Source organism: Monodelphis domestica, chromosome 6, assembly GCF_027887165.1.
Source record: "Monodelphis domestica isolate mMonDom1 chromosome 6, mMonDom1.pri, whole genome shotgun sequence".
In the NCBI taxonomy this organism is placed as follows: Eukaryota; Metazoa; Chordata; class Mammalia; order Didelphimorphia; family Didelphidae; genus Monodelphis; species Monodelphis domestica.
Window position 1 is genome coordinate 63,062,516 of NC_077232.1, and position 14,699 is coordinate 63,077,214.

Here is a 14,699-nt window from a genome sequence, read left to right on the forward strand (position 1 = left end):
TTGGACTTTCCTAACAGTAATTATTTTATTAAATTTTTAAAGTTAAAATTTATTTTATTTTCAGATTTGCATTTCCTCCTTTCCCAATAATTGAAAAAGAAAAACAGAACCCCTGTTACAAGCATGTATAATTAAGCAAAACATATGACCTGCTTTGACTATACTTTGAAAAAAAGTCAGTCTATACTTTACCTCTCTACTAAGAGATGGTTAACATGTTCCATTTTGAGTCTTCTGGAATTATTATTGGACATTGTGCTGATCAGAATTCCTGAGGCTTTTCAAAGTTTTTTCATAATTATATAATTTACAGTATTGATATAATATTGAAGTGATTATTTCTTAAATGCCTACTATTTGCAGACCATTGTACTAGATTCTGTGAAAGATATGAAGTTCAAATAACTCAGTCTGAGCCCTCCAAGAGTTATAGTCTAGATAAGAAACCATCATAGTAGCCAAAGTACACAGTATTATTTAATAAGTGCATCAGAGAAAACAGTACTTGTATGAGTTTAGGATAGAAAGGTTATCAACCACTGTGGGTGAGAAAGTTTTCTGAAGGTGATGTTTAACTTTGGTTTTTAAAGGATGAGAAGGCATTTAAAGGCAAAGAGAGGAAAGAAGAATCTTTTCAGGCACAGGAAGAGCTTGAGGAAAGGCATGAGAGTACAGTGTGTATGGGGAGGTGAATGGTGAATGGTGAGCGGGGAAGGGTAGGGGGAGGGCAAAGCATTATTTGGTTGTCTAAAATAGAGAGTACCTAAAGGACAGTAGTTCCAGGTTTTGGAAAACTTTGAATGCTTTACTCTTGAGGTAGTAGGGAACCACAGCTGAGCTAGAGAATTAACATGATCAAATCTATGTATAGAAAATTATATTTTGTCACTGGCAAGCCATTTAATGCTTTTGCGTGGAATAGTGTGACATGAGTAAAGTTGTGCTTTAGAAAAGATAAACCTGGCAGCTGGATGAAAGGTGGGTTATAAGGAGAAGCCTGTGGGCTTCTCAGAATAATAATTTTATTTAAAAAAACTTATTCTTATTACCATGCAAAATACACAATATTGGTCTTGTTGTAAGAGCACACCCATACGTAACCAAAATCCCAGAATAAAACCCTAAATACACTGATGTGAAAAATAATATGCTTTGATCTGCAGCCATTCAACTCCAATAATTCTTTCTCTGGAGGTGAATAACATTCATTTTCAGAAGTCTTTCAGTATTGTCCCAGATCATTGCATTGCTGAGAGTAGCTAAGTTTTCACAGATAACCATCATACAATGATGCTTTACTGTATACACTGTTCTCCTGGTTCTGCTTATTTTGTTCTGCATCAGTTCCTGGATAAAATAATGTTTTTAATTTAACAAATTGAGGTACATTGGATTATAAAGGAAAGCAATTATATTAAAGTGAGTTGGGGATAGCTAGGTGGTGTAGTGGATAGAATATCAGACTTGGAGTCAGGAAAACCTGGGTTCAGATTTCATGTCAAACTGTGTGACTGTGGTCAAGTCATTTAATATATCTGCCTCTATAAGATGAGGATAATAATAGGACCTGCTTCCCAGGATTATTGTGATGATCAAATGAGAGAATAATTGTAAAGCATAGCCTGCATAGTAAGTGTTATATAAATATTAGCTATTATTGGATAAAGGTGTAATTTTTTTTCTTTTCTAAGTTCTCAAACCACTTGATATCTACCCATATTTTGCAAGGGGATTCAGAGTTCCCAGTTTAAAAACTCCTGATTTAGTGGCCTTTGTATTAGCTTGGGCATAAGGTGATACTGACTTGAATGAGGGTGGTGGCATTTAGAATGGTCAGGAACAAGATAAAATGTGGATAAGAAACTCAAGGGGTTCAATGACTGAATGTAAGAGAGAGAGAGAGAGAGTAGAGATTAGGGGTTTTAAGCTTTTGAGTAGCTGGGGAAATGGTAGTTATAGAAATAAGGAAAATAAGAGAGGGTAGCTGATCTTGGGGAAGAGTTGTTTTAGGATATTCAGCATATATTGAAGAGGTAGGACTGAATTTTGGTGAGAAGTCAAGGTTGGAGATGTACACTGGGGAATCATTTGCACAGACTACAGTTATTGTGGAGTAATTAGGAAAGCCCCCCCCCAAAGCCAAACCCAACTTGAACCTGAGGCCAAGTCCACATTGAAGGAAACAGGAGAAGCTAGTGACTAAAATTAAGAAACTGGTCACAGATAGGAAGAGAATGAAAAAAATGTTATTTATGAAAATCAAAAGTTAGAAGGTAATTTTGTGAGAAAAAGTCATCTAATTTGTTAGGTCTTTGGTGATATTCCTGAATATGGTGTTAATAATAAGGGCAAAATTCCATTGGTGAATTTTGGCTATGAAAAGAAGATAGAGAATAGACTAGGAGAGGAATTAACAGTCAAGCAAAAATGTGGGGACTTTTTCCCCTCCAGAAAGGGCTTATTTAACAGCAAAGGGGATGGAACCAATAAAAATTGAGAAATTTAAGGTATTGGGCAATAAAGGAGGATAGATGAGTACCAAAGGCCCATGGAGAGGGAATGGAATCAAGGTCAAGGGTGGGAGGGTTGTAGGAGGAGAAGAAATGTGTAAGGCAGCATGGGAAAGAAAGAAGGGAATTTTTCACCAGGAAACTTCATTGTTCTCAGTAATAGGAAATTTGCTAAGAATGGAAAGCTTGTATGAAGATAGGATTAACTCTCTCCCCTTGCCTATTTTTAGCTAATCAAATTAAGAACTTAAAGTACCCCTACTTAACACTAAGCAAGAGAATTCTAGTCACTTACTAGAGTAAGCTCCCCTCCAAAGGTCACTGCTCCCGCCCCACCCCCACCCCCCAACTTTGGGTGAGTGAGAAATGGAACTTCCTTTCCTGGCTTCTGGAGAGATTAGTTCTGGAGAGGACTCCCCTTCTTGGAGGAGGCCTGGTGGGTTGAATCCTTGTTTTATTCAACACTTCCCAGAGCAATATTTAGAGTGATAGGCTAGACTTCTTTCTCTACCCTTTTTTACATTTATCTACTTTCACTCGTTCCACCTTTTTGTAAATAAAGCTACTAAAAGTCAATTTGACTCTAGCTATAATATTTTTAAATCGGTGACCACAATACTATCCTAGAATTCTCATATATTTTGTCAAACTCAATTTTAATTCCTTATACTCGGAGAAGATAGGATTTGAATTTGGGAGTAAGGTCAGGAAGAGTAGTTATAGGAAATTAAGGACAGGAGTAAAAGTATTATCTAGAGCAATGATGGTGAACCTTTTAGAGATGGGGTACCAGGCCCCACCTTCTCCCACCCCCAGACAGATTGCTCTTCCCTTCCCCAAACCCCAAACAGGAAAGGGAGAAAGTGCTCTCATTGGGCTGTTGGGTGGGGGAATGGGTGAAATGAGGAATGTCCTCAGCGAGTGTAGAGTGGGGGCATAGGAATGGGCCCAAGCACTTCACTCCCCTCTAGCTCTGCTGCCTATGAGCCGCCCACCTTACCCTCTGTGCATTCTCTGGGCAGAGGTGAGTGATGTGAAAAAATGTCATCAGGTGGAGAGGAGGAGGGGAGCAACTCCATCTGAGTCCCTCTGCCTTTCTAGTAACAAACTCTGGGGGTGGGGGTGGGATGGCAGGGAGGATGGCTGAGTGCCCACAGAGAGAGCCCTGCATGCCATCTTTGGCATCCATGCCATAGGTTCACCATCATTGATCTAGAGCATAAAGTTGTAGTATGTGAAGTTAATAGGGCCTTGCTTCATAGTATGTATTTAAAATTTTTTAAATTAAATATAGTTCTCAATCTTTTATAATGTTCTTTGGTCTGCTAATAGGAGGAAAGAAAGCAAATGGAAGAGAATGGCTTAAGTTGAGGATTGATAGTGTGGGAGACTAAGGAGATAAATTCTAGAATGTTAGGGAAACCTTTAAATGGTAGACCTTTAAGTAAATGGGGCAGTGAGTCATGTAGCTAGCCAAAAGAGAGCCAAATCATGATTGCATATTGACATGAATGAAAAATCTTTAAATCTTTTATTACCTCAAAGAAAAATTAAAACTACAGTCTCTGTGCTTTAGGTCCTGATTATTTGGATTTAGTAGTACTGGATGTATTTATGGAACAGGATAGATGCCTGAAATTGAATAACTATGCCTATAATATAGGCACTAATAATCATTGTTCTTTGTATGCATTGAAAAACCAGTTTATCTAGAAAAACATGCCTAGCCCTAAGGAGGAGTTAAAGAAAACATGTAAACCTTAAATTAAACATACAAGTTGTTTTGGTGCTTATGTCTTAGTATTTCATCATCCTGTATGAGGATAAGCAGGGAGAAGGGAGCTTTGCCATGTGTGCTTTCATTCTTAAGACTGCAAATTAGCACTTCAGTATTATTTCTTAATAGGAAAGGCAGAATTAAGCAGTATCTGCTTTCTATCCCCATCACATAATTTTTTTAAAACTGAATTCAGCAGTCAACCATTTTAAACTTCTCAAGACAGAAAGTGTTCACAAAAAAATGATCTGTCACATAAAATAATTTTTTTAAGATATAAAAATAAAAGCTTAAACAGGTAATGGTTCATTTTTTTATCTGCATTTCTCTCATTAGTGACCTGGAACAGTTTTTTTTCAGATTATAATTGATAGCTTGCATTTCTTTGAGAGCTTTCTATTCATATCCTTTGTCCACTTATTCACTAGAGAATGGATTCTCCTCTCCTCACACTTTAAAAAAAAAAATCCAAGAACTGATGAATTGGTAAGAATATATAGGCAAATGCTAATATTTAAACTTAAGAGCTGCCATATAAAATCCTTAAGTAGGGAAGAAAAAAACCTCTGTCACCTGAATGAAGCCTTCAGAAACTTTTAATACTATTGTTATGCAATTCAAAAGCCTTTCTAACTCAAATTCATCCTTCAAGAGACAGCTAAACTACTTTTAACAATAGCTGCTGAACAGTTCATATAATCTGGGGCATGATAACCAAAATAAGAGAAATAATCGTCCCATTGAACTCATGTAAAACTTTATTTAGAGCTCTGTGTTAAATTCGGAATAGAACACTAAAAATTATATTGCTCTCTTGTATTATATAACTGCATGTGACAATACAGGTCTCATATGTAGCTTACATTTCTTTCCAAGTTGGTCATTGATCAAATTGGATACATGTAGTTAAGTTTTCTAAATAAGCTTTTTAAGTGAGCCCTTAAATTTTACATCTGAATCAGTCCCTTACAAATCTTTGAAGTGAGACCTTAATCAGAGAAATTTTCTGCAAAGTTCTTGTTTCCTTTCTAATTTTAACTACATTGGAATTGTTTTTGCAAATGCTTTTCAATTTCATAGCATCAAAATTCTCCATTTTATCTTATTATCTACTTGGAAAGAAATGCCCAAGGGGGATGGCAGTAGCCTTTGGAGGTGTGAGCTTACTTTAGTAAGTGACTCATGAATTCTCTTGCTTATTGTTAAGTAGGGGTGCTTACATTTTTGATTGATTAATTTAAAAGTTGCTGATTGATAGACAAAAAGTTTGATTCACACTTCACAATTACATTAATATAGCATAATTTGTTTAGCCATTCTCTGTAACAGTTAAAATTTAGGAATATGGGGAGACTGAGGCAGGTAGAAATTAGTTTCTCTCTGTAAGAAGTATTATATTTTTTAGAGGTTTATTAAAGGTTAAAGATTAAAGAATATACAAGTAAGAAACATGTGCCTAGGCCAGAGGCCTAGACAAAATAACCTCACATCACGCAAGAGACGCGCCTGCTCCAAAAAGGAAGTCCAAAAGAGCCCCCAAAAACCTTTGCCACCAGCCCACCTCAGAATTCCCGTGAGATTACAAAGCATTTTGGGGAAGTGGAGCAAAGGCTTGTGGGGATTGTAGTGATGTATTCGAGTCTATTTTTTACATCTCCAGTAGATGGATAATCCATAGTTTCAAGTGCTTTGCTATTGCAAAAAAGAGCTGCTATAAATATTTTTCTGAATGTCTGATCATTTCCTCTATTTTTTATTTCTTTGAGGAATTGACCTAGGAGTAGTATTGCTGGGTCAAAGGCTATGAACAGTTTAGTGCATAGGTCACATAGCTTTCCAGAAAGGCTGCAGTTCACCACACCATTAACGACCAACCTAGTGTGCCTGTTTGTAACTCCAGGGAGATGCATTCTTTAGAGTTAAGCTTGGTCATTCACAGATATTGATTTTATTTATTCTTTTCATTTACATTTCTGTAGTCATATCTATTATTTTCCTGGTTCTGTTTACTTTATATATATTATCTTAAAACCTTTGATTCAGTTCATTTAATTCTTCCCTTGCTTCTCTGTATTCATTGTAGTTATCATTTCTTAGAGGGTGGAATGTACTAGGCACTGTACTAAGCAATTTTTATCTTATTACAGCATAGTAATATATACCATTATGTTCATATATAGACATTTTAAGAGACATAGACATACTATGTCTTAATCCAAAGGAAGGCAACTAGAATAGCAAAGAAATTTGAAACTCTTAACCATTCATTTGAATAATTACTTTAAGGTTTGAAAAAAAAACTTTATGATTTGAAAAGCATTTTTTTCTCACAACTTTATGAAGTAGGTGATTCAGGTTGTATTATTTCCATTTTCAAATTAAGGAACCTAAGGCAGGTTCAGTAAAGTAAAGGAATTTGCCTATAATCGTATAGTTAGCAAATATAAGAATTCTCAAAAAATTCATATTTAAACTCTTAAGTCAAGCATTTTCCTAGAGTTCACTGTTCCAGGAGCATACTTCGAAGAGATATGTCATGTATAAACTGGAGGAGAAACCACTTGGATAGGAATAGGATAGTGTCATTCATGTTTGTTCTCAAATCTGGAAGAGGGATTAGGTTTAGTCTGTGTAATTCTAGAGGACAGATCTAGGGGCACTAGATGAAAATTACAGGAAGGCAGTTTTCTAAAAAACATTCATTCATTTATTTATTTAATTAATTTAGAATATTTTTCCATGGTTACACGATTCATGTTTTTTCTCTCCCCTCCTACGTCCCTCCATAGCCAATGAGCAATTACACTAGGTTTTACATGTGTAAAGACTTTACATGATCAAAAGTTATTTCTATATTATTAATATTTGCACTAGGGTGATTGTTTATAGTCTATATCCCCAATCATATCTCCATCGAACCATGTGATCACGGAAATGTTTTCTTCTATGTTTCTACTTCCATAGGTCTTTCTCTGGATGTGGATAGCATTCTTTTTCATAAGTCCCTCAGAATTATTCTGGATCATTGCATTGCTGCTAGTAGAGAAGTCCATTACATTTGATTGTGCCTCAGTATATCTGTCCCTGTGTATAATGTTCTCCTGGTTCTGCTCCTTTTACTCTGCATAGATTCCTGGAGGTCATTCCAGTCCTCATGGAATTCCTCCACTTTATTATTCCTTTTAGCACAATAGTATTTCATCACCAACAGATAACACAATTTGTTCAGCCATTCCCCAATTTTCCCCCTCATTTTCCAATTTTTTGCCACAAAGACCACAGCTATAAATATTTTTGTACAAGTCCTTTTTCCTTATTATCTCTTTGGGGTATTAACCCAGCAATGGTATGGCTGGATCAAAGGGCAGACAGTCTTTTAACGCCCTTTGGGTATAGTTCCAAATTGACTTCCAGAATAGTTGGATTGATTCACAATTCCACCAGCACTGTATTAGTGTCTCAATTTTGCCACATTCTCTCCAACATTTATCACTTTCCTTTACCACCATATTGGCCTGTCTTCTAGGTGTAAGATGGTACCTCAGAGTTGTTTTAATTTGTATTTCTCTAATCAAGAGGGATTTAGAACACATTTTCAGGTGCTTATTGATAGTTTTGATTTCATCATGTGAAAACTCCCCTTTCATATTCCTTGACCATTTGTTGATTGGGGAAATGGCTTGAATTTTTTGTAAATTTTTGTAAATTTGATTTAGTTCCTTATATGTTTGGGAAATTAAACCTTTGTCAGAGAGTTTTGTTATAAAAATAAAAATATTCTCCCAGTTTGTTGCTTTTCTTCTAATTTTGGTTGCATTGGTTTTGTTTGTACAAAACCCTTTTTAATTTGATATAATCAAAGTCATTCATTTTACATTTTGCAATGTTATCTGTCTCTTGCTTGGTCATAAATTCCTTCCTTTCCCACAAATCTGATGGATATATTATTCTGTGTTTACCTAACTTATTTATGATTTCATTCTTTATATTTAAGTCATTTACCCATTTTGAATTTATCTTGTTATAGGGTGTAGATGCTGATCTAAACCTAATTTTCCCCATACTGTTTTCCAATTTTCCCAGCAGTTTTTGTCAAATAGTGAGTCCTTGTCCCAAAAGCTGGGATCTTTGGGTTTATCAAACACTAGCTTACTGAGGTCATTTACCCCTAGTCAGTTCCTTTGGTCCTCCCTTCTGTCTCTTAGCCCGTACCAGATTGTTTTGATGACCACTGCTTTATAGTACAGTTTAAGATCTGGTACTGCTAGACCTCCATCCTTCACATTTTTTCCCATTATTTCCCTTGATACTCTTGATCTCTTGTTCTTCCAGATGAACTTTGTTATAATTTTTTCTAATTCTATAAGAAAAGTTTTTTGGTAGTTTGATAGGTATGAAGAAAGCCTCTTTTTTATTTTTTAAATATTTTTAAATATTTTATTTGATCATTTCCAAGCATTATTCATTAAAGACATAGATCATTTTCTTTTCCTTCTCCCCACCCCCCATAGCCGACCTGTAAATCCACTGGGCATTACATGTTTTCTTGATTTGAACCCATTGTTATGTTGATAATATTTGCATTAGAGTGTTCATTTAGAGTCTCTCCTCTGTCATGTCCCCTCAACCACTGTATTCAGGCAGTTGCTTTTCCTCGGTGTTTCTACTCCCACAGTTTGTCCTCTGCTTATGAATGGTGTTTTTTTCTCCTAGATCCCTGCAAATTGTTCAGGGACAATACACCACCACTAATGGAGAAGTCCATTACGTTCGATTATACCACAGTGTATCAGTCTCTGTGTACAATGTTCTCCTGGTTCTGCTCCTCTCGCTCTGCATCACTTCCTGGAGGTTGTTCCAGTCTCCATGGAACTCCTCCACTTTATTATTCCTTTTAGCACAATAGTATTCCATCACCAACATGTACCACAATTTGCTCAGCCATTCCCCAATTGATGGGCATCCCCTCGTTTTCCAGTTTTGGGCCACCACAAAGAGCGCAGCTATGAATATTTTTGTACAAGTCTTTTTGTCCATTATCTCTTTGGGGTACAGACTCAGCAGTGCTATGGCTAGATCAAAGGGTAGATATTCTTTTGTCGCCCTTTGGGCATAGTTCCAAATTGCCCTCCAGAATGGTTGGATCAGTTCACAACTCCACCAGCAATGAATTAATGTCCCTACTTTGCCACATCCCCTCCAGCATTCATTACTTTCCTTTGCTATCATGTTAGCCAATCTGCTAGGTGTGAGGTGATACCTCAGAGTTGTTTTGATTTGCATCTCTCTGATTATAAGAGATTTAGAACACTTCTTCATGTGCTTGTTAATAGTTTTGATTTCTTTATCTGAGAACTGCCTATCCATGTCCCTTGCCCATTTATCAATTGGAGAATGGCTTTTTTTTTTGTACAGTTGATTTAGCTCTTTATAAATTTGAGTAATTAAGCCTTTGTCAGAGGTTTCTTTGAAGATTTTTTCCCAGTTTGTTGTTTCCCTTCTGATTTTAGTTACATTGGTTTTGTTTGTGCAAAAGCTTTTTAATTTGATGTAGTCAAAATTATTTATTTTACATTTTGTGATTCTTTCTATGTCTTGCTTGGTTTTAAAGTCTTTCCCCTCCCAAAGGTCTGACATGTATACTATTCTGTGTTTACCCAATTTACTTATGGTTTCCTTCTTTATGTTTAAGTCACTCACCCATTTTGAATTTATCTTGGTGTAGGGTGTGAGGTGTTGATCTATTCCTAGTCTCTCCCACACTGTCTTCCAATTTTCCCAGCAGTTTTTGTCAAATAGTGAGTTCTTGTCCCAAAAGCTGGGATCTTTGGGTTTATCAAACACTAGCTTACTGAGGTCATTTACCCCTAGTCAGTTCCATTGGTCCTCCCTTCTGTCTCTTAGCCCGTACCAGATTGTTTTGATGACCACTGCTTTATAGTACAGTTTAAGATCTGGTACTGCTAGACCTCCATCCTTCACATTTTTTCCCATTATTTCCCTTGATACTCTTGATCTCTTGTTCTTCCAGATGAACTTTGTTATAATTTTTTCTAATTCTATAAGAAAAGTTTTTTGGTAGTTTGATAGGTATGAAGAAAGCCTCTTTTAATAGTTGAAACATACTAAAAAATGGAGTGGATTGTACCATAGAAAGTATCTGTTCTTGGAGGTTTTTTTAGGTGCTTGACTGTTATAGAAGGAATTCCTACATAGGGAAGAAGGTTGAATTGGAAAGTTTAATCACATTCTGTCTTGGGATATCTTGTATTGTGATTTAAATTTTCATACTCTTCTGAGATGTTATCTCCACAGTGCTTAAATGACATAGATGAACAATTATTATTCAAATAAACTTCTTAACAAAAGAACATAAATATTCTTTAGGTACTCCACAGTACTTTTGTACACATTGTTCAGAGAACAGTGGTAAAACCTAAAAATAATTAACCAAGGGAGGGGAAGAAAGCCCTTTAGGGAATAATATATGTGAGGCTCATCTATTTTGTGTTTTTTTCCCCATTAAGTATCTTTTTGATAAAAAAAAATGTAGTAAATGTTTATAAAAATGGTATCAGAGCATTTAAGCATTTCATGTTGGAGTTACCTTGTATTCTACACCTAAGCCAAGAAAAGTACATTTTATTGTGGGTTCAGGCTGGTTAATTATAAGTAGATTCTCAAAATGAAGAATTTTAAATGTTGCCATACTAAAATTTTATTCTATATCTGTAGTTCTCTTATTGATCAATTAGCCATTATACTGAAACTCAATATTTATGATCTGTTCCCTCATTTTTCTAATTCTTTTTGCACATATGAAAATGGAAAAAAATAACTATGCAGGGATATGAATGGGAAGTGATAGAGATGCAAAGAAAGAAAATAGTATCATATATTATAAAATAGAGATGAAAAGGAAGTTCAGGATGGAATATAAAAGTATGGTTTTATTTCATGCCAACTTGGTTGTTACTTTTGTGTAGTTGGAAAATCTTGAACCCTTGGACTTCATCTCTCAGAATCCTTTTCCCTTCGTCCACGTAGTGTTCTTGTGTATTGTTTATAAGTTCCGTGACTCTGTCCTTTTTTTCTCTTTCTCTTTTCCCATGACTGGGGCTGTGTTAACTCCCTCTTTGCTCTAGCTTTTATTTTCTGTTACTTCAAGTTGTTATTAATAATAAATCTTATTAAGTATAATATTTGGCTATTAATTTTTAATCTTACACTATTGACTTAAATTTATCTTTAAAAATTATTATTCATTTTAATATTTTTCTTTTTAAAATCTTAAGTTGAATTCTCCCTTCCCTCCTATTTCACTGAGAAGACAGGCCAAATGATATTAATTATACATATGAAATCATGTAAAACACATTTCTATGTTAGCTATATTGCCACCAAAAAAAAGCAAGACAATCATGCTTTAATTTGTACTCAGAGTTCATCAGTTCTCTTTTTGGATATAGATAGCATTTTTTTTTTATCATGAGTCCTTTGGAATTGTCTTGGATCATTATATTGATCAGAATAGGCAAGTCTTTTACAGTTGATCATCATTATTGTTATGGTACACAATGATCTAGCTATTTCTTATAGTACAGTAGTGCTCCATCACAATTATATGTCATATCTTGTTCAGCTATTTCTCAATTGATGAGCATTTCAATTTCTAATTCTCTGCCACCATAAAAAGAGTTGCTACAAACATTTTTGTATGTATAGGTCCTTTTCCTTTTGAGTGAAACACCTTGACTCTGTTTTGTTTCCCAATTCTGGATCTAGCTTAGTTCACCTTTCTATTCAATTATGGTTTAGTTCAATTTCTGTTTTTTTTTTTAACCTTACTTTCCATCTTGGAGTCAATACTGTGTATTGGTTCCAGGGTAGAAGAGTGGTAAGGGCTAGGCCATGGGGGTTAAGTGACTTGCCCAGGGTCACACAGCTGGGAAGTATCTGAGGCCAGATTTGAACCTAGGACTTCCTGTCTCTAGGACTGGCTCTCAATCCACTGAGCTACCCAGCTACCCCCTCAATTTCTGTTTTGTGAGGAAACTTTATTCAATTATAGGGATTTTGAGAAAACTTTAATGTTGTTTTATATCTCAGCCATACAGGTCTGGGAAGCTGCACTACCTCTACCTGTTGCTTAGAGATCCTTAATTAAGGAGCTAGATTATGCTGACCAGAAGCTCAGTTCCAAAGATTGATGCACAAAGAGTTTTCTCACAATTCTATATCTCAACTCATTTTTTAAGTGAAAACTGATCCTCTACCGTCAATCAGTTATTATTTCCATGTTCTTTGATTGAATACAGATCCTTGGAGGAAAGGGGCCATTTCTTTTTATGATTTCAGGGAATTATACCTGTTTACTTCTTCTGCTCTCAACTTGGGAAGTCTCTAATCTTTCTTTCTACTAAAAATCAGATTACCTAATTTTATGCCCTGGTTAGTATCCTGTTAATTATTTAATTAATTGATCTTATTTGATTACTTGTTTTTAATGCTTGAATATCTGTTTCACTCTGGGTTAAGTACCAATCTAAAGAACGCCTGGTTATGATTTGTAATGCAGTTGGCATGCATTGCTTAATAAATGATATGCTCAGTAGCTTGGACCTTTGTTTCTTCTGTCATTTTAGATTGTACCTGTCACACTTTGATCTCTTTGGGGTACAGACCTAGTACTGGTATTGCTGGGTCAAAGGGTATGCAGTTTTATAGCCCTGTGGGCATAGTTCGAAATTGTTCTTCATAATGGTTGAACTAGGGTCACAACTCCACCAGTTTATTTCCCTATTTTCTTTGTCCCCTCCAGCATTTGCCATTTCTGATAGGTATTAGGTAGTATCTCAGAGTTGTTTTAATGTGCGTTTTTTTAATCAGTAGTGATTTAGAGAACTTTTTAGTATGTGATTTTTTAATATGACTATAGATTTGATTTCTTCTGAAAGCTAACTGTTCATATCCATTGAACATTTATAACTTGGGAAATGGTTCTTATTTTTATAACTGACTCAGTTCTGCAGTCAGTATATATTTGAGAAATGATGCCTTTGTTAGAGAAACTTAACTGTAAAATTTTTGATATTACTTCAATGTCACTGTTACCTTTTATCAAGAGTAATTTTCCTGCTTATCTCTTTTAATTAGGTCTATTTTCAGTTTTGCTTCGCTGAGATCATGATTGCTACTGCTGCCTTTTTTATGTCAGCTGAAGCTTAATAGATTCTGATTTGGTTTTTTATTTTAACTTTGTATAAGTCTTTCTTTTAAGTGTGTCTCTTGCAAACAATATAATCTTCCCTTAATCCACCCTCCCTTTTATAATTTTCTCTCTGCCCCTCCACTCTTATTTCCCTATTGGGTAAGATAGATGTCTTTTTTTCTTTAAACTCTTACTTTCTGTCTTCAAATCAACACTGAGTTATTGATTCCAAGGTAGAAGGAGAGGTAAGAGTTGGGGTTAAGTGACTTGCCCAGGGACACAGAACTAAGACATGTCTGAGGTCAGATAAGAACCTGGAACCTCCCATTTCTAGTCCTGGCTTTCTATACATTGAACTACCTAGTTGCCCCTGGTAAGATGGATTTCTAGATCCAACTCTCTCTCTCTGTCTCTCTCTGTCTCTCTGTCTCTCTGTCTGTCTCTCTCTCTCTGTATATATACATATACATATACTTAAAAAAAATATTCCGATGAGAGTGAGGTTCAAACCTTGGCCCCACCACTATAAAAGTTTTTCCTCACAAGCCTCTTTTATATTAGAGATGTTTCCCCATTTTGTCTCTCCCTTCCTCTTCCTCTCCTCCCAGTGTATTTCTCTTTTTCACCCCTTATTCTTTTTTTTTTTTGAGATTATCCCAACATAATCTACCCATACTCATCACATTCATGCCCTCTGATTACAGACTCCTCCTCATAAAGTTCTTAGGAGTTATATATATCTTCTTCCCATTTAGGAACATAAACAGTTTAACTTTATTGAATCTTTTATAATTTACTCTTTCATGCTTATTACCCGTTTATATTTCTTTTGAGACTTGTGTTTGAATGTCAGATTTTCTGTTCAGCTCTGGCCTTTTCATCAGAAATACTTAAAAATCTTCTTTCATTAAATATCAATCCCCCACCCCCCCGAAGTATTATACTCAGTTTTGCTGGGCAGGTAAACATTCACATTTTGTTCATATTAAAAAAAATGTGTGTCTCATTCTGCATAATTCATCATGTCTCTGACAGATTAGTAGCTAGCATTATTTATCATTGATTCTTTGGAATTATAATAGATAACTGAGTTAATAAGAGTTCTTAGATCTTTCCAAGATGTTTATTTTAAAAGCATTATTGTTATAATAAAAATCGTTCTCCTTTTTTCTTTTCGCTTCACTCAACATCTACAAATCTT

At 35.3% G+C, this 14,699-nt stretch overlaps 1 protein-coding gene across 1 annotated transcript in view; it reads left to right on the top strand.

The window, feature by feature from the left end:
• Window positions 1–14,699, top strand: part of TMEM41B (transmembrane protein 41B) — a 46,250-nt gene that overhangs the window by 6,261 nt on the left and 25,290 nt on the right. The window lies entirely within an intron of this gene.